The following is a 6,802-nucleotide window of genomic DNA, read 5'->3' on the forward strand; positions in this document are numbered from 1 at the left end:
CACATTTACACACCTACACGCGCACACCTATACACACTTTCACACACGCATACCCACATCCACCCACGCATGCACACATACATACCCACACACCAAAACACACATCTACATACTTTGTCGCAAACAGGCATTCACAACATACAACATACACATACACTGACATTCAGTCATTCACACACTCATTCAACATGACTCACACCCGCATGCACGCAAACAGACACACACCCACCCACAACACTCCCACACATGCACACAACAACCCCGGCTCCCCTCTCCTGTCAGAGAACCTGACTTACCTGCTTGCAAGGGGTCCTCTGGCTGGAGATGGGACGTGGCGCTGCTGTCAGCAGCAGTGTCAGCCAGCAAAACACTGCCAGGCCGTATCATTGCTCATGGTAAGGTAGGCAGTGTTTTGCTGGTGTGGCGCTGCTGCTGACAACAGCGCCACCTTACCTCCATCCGCCGCCATGAACGTCGACAGTCATAATGCAGGTAGGCGGTTGGTAGCCACAGCGATGGTATGTTGGCGGCCGTTGCCGTGGTGGTAGGCGAGAGTTACCGCCAAAGTTGAAATGTGGGCAAAAGGGGGTTTAATTAATATGAGCAGGTGGTAAATTATGTAATTGGGCTGTATCACATAACATTGTTTTAAAAGTTGACATAGCTAGGCCTCAAGTTCACTCGCAGTTGTTGTGCATTGCACATTTTCTTGTTTCTGTCTCTGTGAAGCTCAAAAATATCTCCTTTAGCATTTCGTAAAATAATCTTAATTCAATCAGTTTTATAGTTGTTTTTTTATTTTATCTTATAAATGTATTCTTCTTCATGTTTATAATGTTTTTGCAGAAAGGAGCAGAGCTCAAATGTATCTTTACAAGGTCATGTCCTCTGGCTAATAGGAGGTTGTGTATGTAATTTCAAACACACTTTTGTTTTTTTCTTGTTTGGTACAATACAGGACTATTAATTAGTATTAGAGCAAGTGATTTTCCATGCAGTGTGTTTTCTGTTTCACCAATGGACAATGTGATGTATCATTTGTTCCACTCCATGCTATCAGCCTGATCCTCAGTTAAACACCACATAGCATGCTTTCCCTTGCTCTCTTTGAAGGCAGGCTCCATGTCAAATTTCGTATTGAATTCATACTTAGAGATTTCCTCTTGCTTTTAAAACTAAGCAGTCCCTATGACAATTTGCTCTTTAACTTATTGTTTGCCGTGTGCTATCCCTTACTTGGTTCTTTTAGCTAAAAGATGACTCAATCTCTAGTAGCCTATGCTAATTCACATGTATTTGCATTTTGAGAATTATCTGCATTTAGAATTGATCTGGCTAGCTAACCATTTTTTATTCTGTAATGATTTGTAATTTTTAAAATTTTAAACTTTCATGGTTTCGACTTCGAACCTTATCTGATGTATGTGATTTTACATGTTTTTTCTCTGTTCCAGGGTTATCGTCCTTTGGGACCTCTACAAGACTCCCAATCTTTAAAAAGGACCTCTCATGATAATAATAATTTAATGTAGACAGTTTTTGGGAGAGCAGCAATTAGTGTCCACCTTCATTCTAAATCAATCATCACATACACATACATGCGTACATTCATGGCCCTCTACTAATATAGATTGGTACATGGGCAGCACTTGTCCCGATGTTTATTTGGGATGTGTGTGCCCAGCAGATTGTTTGCCAGATTCCCTTGTTGATTTACATTTAGATTGAATTTGGAAGTGTAGACCAGAGATGTGTTTTCACCTAAAACCAGATTAACTTAGTGAAGGGAGATCAACATTGAGTGGAACAGTCTTACTTATGTCCAAAGATCCCTCTTTGAAAGGAAATGGAGATGCAAAATGAAGGATTATCTCCCAAGAAAATATGTAAATGACACTGCTAAGATTCAACATGCTACCCATCAGTAGTTAGTTGTTAGTGGGATATTTGGTCATCTCATGGATGCAGGGGTGTCATCCCTGTGTCCATTAGGACCTCCACAGCTCAACTTCAATCTAGGAAAACACTAATCACATCTCTTTAAAGAACATTATGCCACAACCAGGTAAGAGTAAACTGCTGTTATGAGAATCCAGCTGCCCATCAAATCACTCATTGACTGCATCTTTGTATTTCCCCTCTGCTGCCTTTTGGCTTGGTTCACACTATTCATATATCAGATACATACATTCATGCCTCTACTACTGTAATAAAGTATCTGTTGAGATTAGCATGCATTTCATTCTTTTCCTATTATTGGCACTGTGATTTCAACTAGATAAAACTATATTTTATAAAAAAGCTTATTTTCTGGTACTGTCCCAGCTTCAGTGAGAATAACATATCTGTTAGTTACAATGTGATGTTTTAGTTGCCATTGTCATAGGAATATTGTTAACATTTACATTAACTTCTGTTTTTAAGCGATATTATTTTTATTAAGAGGTACTTTCAGAATAAATCATTAGTGATTAGTTGATTAAGAGTGTCAGTTTGCAGGGGCGTGGCCAATTGCTGGGGAAGATGTCTGCTTTTTAGAGCGGCTCCTATAATTCACCAAACCAATCTTCAAACATTCGCTCAATTATCCGATCAGCCATGACTAGGTTTTCAAGGCAGTAGCAACTGGTGAAACCAAAGTACTGATTGCAGTTTCTACAGGCTCCCGAGCTGAAGTCTGCGGCATGGCCTGGAAGGTAAAGTGTAGCCATGGCCTTGCATGAGCCAGCACAATTGAAAAGCACAGAAGGAAGATCCATCCACTCACCCTGCCACCAAAGGAGTGGATCGGGGGGACTCATGGTGACCTCCCACCTGGCTTGCAGTGATCCTAACAAGCGCAGAATTGGCCCGTGGGTGGTAAGGGAAGGAGAAGTGGATGCCTGGCGAACCATCAGGGCCCCACGTGACTGCACCTTGTGAATACAGCCACCCACTGCTGCAACAAAGGCAGTCTGGATAGTGAAGACGCATGTAGGGTGAGTACGGTCCTTTTCTCATCCACTTCCTGTGTTTAAGGCACACCTTGGACCTAACGTACTTCAAAGTGATCCCTTTGCAAAGGTTAGAAATAGCTGTGTGAAGGAACGTGTGGGGGTGCTCACTCATACTGCCTGAAATGTGTACTTTCGTTACTGACCTATTTATGACACCCTACAAATTTAGCCAACTAGTGACTGGACTCCTTCTCACTCGAGCCGGCCTCAGAACATTAATTTTCCATACATTTTAGACAGTCCTTGAGGTACGCGACCGTGAGACTCTTGCTCGAATACTGTAGCGACTTTGCAATATCTATCCCAGCGTCTGTACCTTGAGCTGCCATTGACTGTGGCTGTGAGTCTCCTTCAATACTACAACTTCTGGGCTTCTTGAAAGATCTTCCATTGCAACAGTCACAACCATGCCTTTGCCCACATTGACAAAGCTCTCTAAACTCAAGTTGAAAATCCTGCAGAAGATGGAGGGAATGGAATTGGGAAACTCGACAGGCCACAGGGTGGCCTCTACTTGCCCCCTGGCAGGCGGCAATGGGTACAGGGAAGGTTCTCCCTAAAATTCCAACATCTACAGTGCCTTGCAACTGACTAGCAAATAACTTTTGAAACTGAAAAGAATGACTTGGGGTAAAGGAACCTGCACAATGCATCAAACCAAACTTGAGAAGTACGCCCTACCCAAAGATCACATTGACAACACAGGGGCTCACACAAATCAGGCATCCACAGAACAGCCTCCCACGGAAGATGAGCCTCTCACACTCTAGGAAATTATGGAAGTGGTCCAGGGGGTTTGTACCTAATTGGAATGCACATTTGACTCTGTATCCACTGAAGTCACATTAGTCAGAATTGATCTCTGTAACATAGGAGCCAGACGTAGAGGACACAGTCACCACTCTCAAAACTGAAGATACAACCCTGAAAAGTCAAATCACCAAGCAGGGAGCATCCACAAGAATACTGGAGGATAGAATGGAGAATTTCGAGGGCTGCTCTAGGTGAAACAATGTACAAATTATTGGGGTTCCTTGGCAATCAGAGAGGCCAGCGGCTGATCTCTTCATAGAAAATCTCATCCTTAAAAAGCTGCAGTTTAGAGGCCTTTCCAACTATTTTACAGTGGAGCCGCCCCACCAGCTCCCCGACACCCCCACTAAACCAGTGGCCCCTCTCATTCCATTATAGCTCTGATTTTTAACTACGCAGACCGAGATGTCATCTTGGAAATGTCGTTCAGTGCTCCACCACTTATTGATGAAAATGCAGTCATTACCTTCTTTCCCAACTTTACATTGAAAGTTCAACTACATAGGCACAACTTCCTGAAGGTCAAGAGGGCTTTGAGAGAGTGGGAGATAAAATATTCAATGATTTTCCTAGCAAAGCTGAGAATAGTGGCAGAGGGTAAGGCCTGGCACTTTGAGAGACCCGAAGAAGCGTGGGAGTGGTTGGACGGCTGGAGGACTGTTAGCGGCCCCCAAGTCAGACCTCTAGGGGGACAGAGGTGGCATGATACTGACTAGCCTGGGATACCAGAGAACATACAAGGTTCACAAAGACAACATTTCACCTCACCAGAACAGAGATCCTGATTTGAAGTGACACAGATTCTAGTTATGGGGAACATGAGAGGTACAGCGCCTAGCTGAGATGAGTTTCCATATCATCAAGAGACTAGGCAGTTCTACAAATGATACTGCAGCTCTGTGAGCCTTCCTCTACATTGTGAACATTATGGTCATGCAGAAGTGACTTTGGTAACATTTCTAATTTCTTTGGGGAGAGGCGGGTGGAACCACACCTGGAATTGGTTACAGTCACACACTGTTGACATAATGCTTTGGGTGACAGGCGCTCTGCAAAGTTGGGGGGGCAGGCAGTTCAAAGTTCACCATGTAGGCAGACAGGAAGGGGTGTTAGTCATGGGAATTTTGCTGCTGTTCATGTTCAGGTTTAGAAGTGTCACATTTTTATGTTGGACTGCAAATCAAGTATGATCCACTCCCAAGGGAGAGAGCCTTCCCCCTAGATTACTGCCCATCTAAAATCAGTCATTTAGAAATACCACCCCATACCCAGGTGTACCCATGGCTAATCCGATGATGTACTCTTCTATTAAAATGCTTTCCTGGGATGTAAACATACTGGGGATAAATACAAACACAGAATGGTTTTACACTGTATTAAGAAACGAGACCCAGACTTAGGGCCTGATTACAACTTTGGAGGAAGGTGTTAATCCGTCCCAAATGTGACGGATATACCACCAGCCATATTACGAGTCCATTATATCCTATGGAACTCGTAATACGTCTGGTGGTATATCCGTCACTTTTGGGACAGATTAGCACCTCCTCCAAAGTTGTAATCAGGCCCTTAGTTCTACCTCAGGAAACCTACCTCAAGGAGAACTCATATCAGGCCTTGAATAGATGGGAATAGAAAATGACCGCCCATGTGGCATACACCACTGATTCAAGATGGATGGGCATCCTAAGACACAAAACATTAGAATTTACTGCACAACATACCTGGTGAGACACCCCAGGGCTGTTATGTGGCCTTCAATGGAATATGGTAAGACAAGTTGGTTAACATAGTGTCAGTATACATACCTCCACGGCTCCATTACACTACACTCCTAAAGTTGAGAGCACTACTGGATGGCATATTGTTAATGAGAAGTGACTTTAACATAGCACTAGATGATGATATTGATCACTTGCCCCTGAGATTGGCAGGGACCTCCCGCCACCCACTAGTGGATTGTCTGTTAGCACTTGTGACTGTAGATGTGTGGCGTTTTCATAACCCGATGGCTTAATAATTTGCATTTCACTCCGGGGCACATGGGAGTCTTTTCCGTACTTACTACGTTCTTACACTCGCACACTTTACCTCCCACTTCAATGAGGTCCACAACATAGTAAAGGGCATCTCAGATAATTTTCCCTTGTGGGTGGTGTATGGGTTTCCAAGTCCTCTGCCTAGACGTGGTATAAAATTTCATATTTCAAGATACCCTGAATAAAATAGGCCCTCCTTGAGACCACTTAGCACTACTTCAAGGAAAATGAGGGATTGGTAGACTGTGCAGACACACAGAAACTTACACAGAAGCTTACAAAACTGTAATACAGTTGATCATGGGGCATGTAAAAGACAAGAAGGCACAACATGTGATGTTGGTATGTGAAATCGAAGACCTAGAGGCCAAGCTTGCTAGTCAACCAGACAGTGACATTCAGCATGTGTTACGCCTCAAAAAAAAAGAAAATGTAGAGCTATATCTATCAATGCGGCCAGGACTAGTCACCGTGCATTGCAACACAACACCGCCTTTATGAAGTCAGTGACAGAGCTGGGACACTCTTAGCCTGGCTTAACAGGTGTGAAACAGCAAACCCCTGGGTGTTAGAGGTGCAGACAAATGCTGGAGAGGAGATATGGGGAAGGGAGGAGGTCACCAAAACCTTATGCTTATGCTCGCACTGCTACGGCAAGGGCGTCCCGAGAATTGCTGGTCGATATATAGCTCCCGAGACTCTCAAGCGATGATAGAGCATTGCTAGAGGAAGACCTCACAGAGGAGGAAATAGTTAGGGCAATACAGGAGTTAAATTCTGAAAAAGCAACAGGCCTCAATGGGATCCCAATTGAACTCTGTTAGAAATGCGATTTCTGGTAAGCTAGGGTATGCACCTAAGCCAGGCAGAACCCACCCATTGTAGACACACCCAAGATAAACCCTACTCACCCCCTTGATAGCTTAGTAGCTTGGCATGAGCAGTCAGGCCTAT

This window comes from Pleurodeles waltl, chromosome 9 (genome assembly GCF_031143425.1).
Source record: "Pleurodeles waltl isolate 20211129_DDA chromosome 9, aPleWal1.hap1.20221129, whole genome shotgun sequence".
Taxonomy (NCBI): domain Eukaryota; kingdom Metazoa; phylum Chordata; class Amphibia; order Caudata; family Salamandridae; genus Pleurodeles; species Pleurodeles waltl.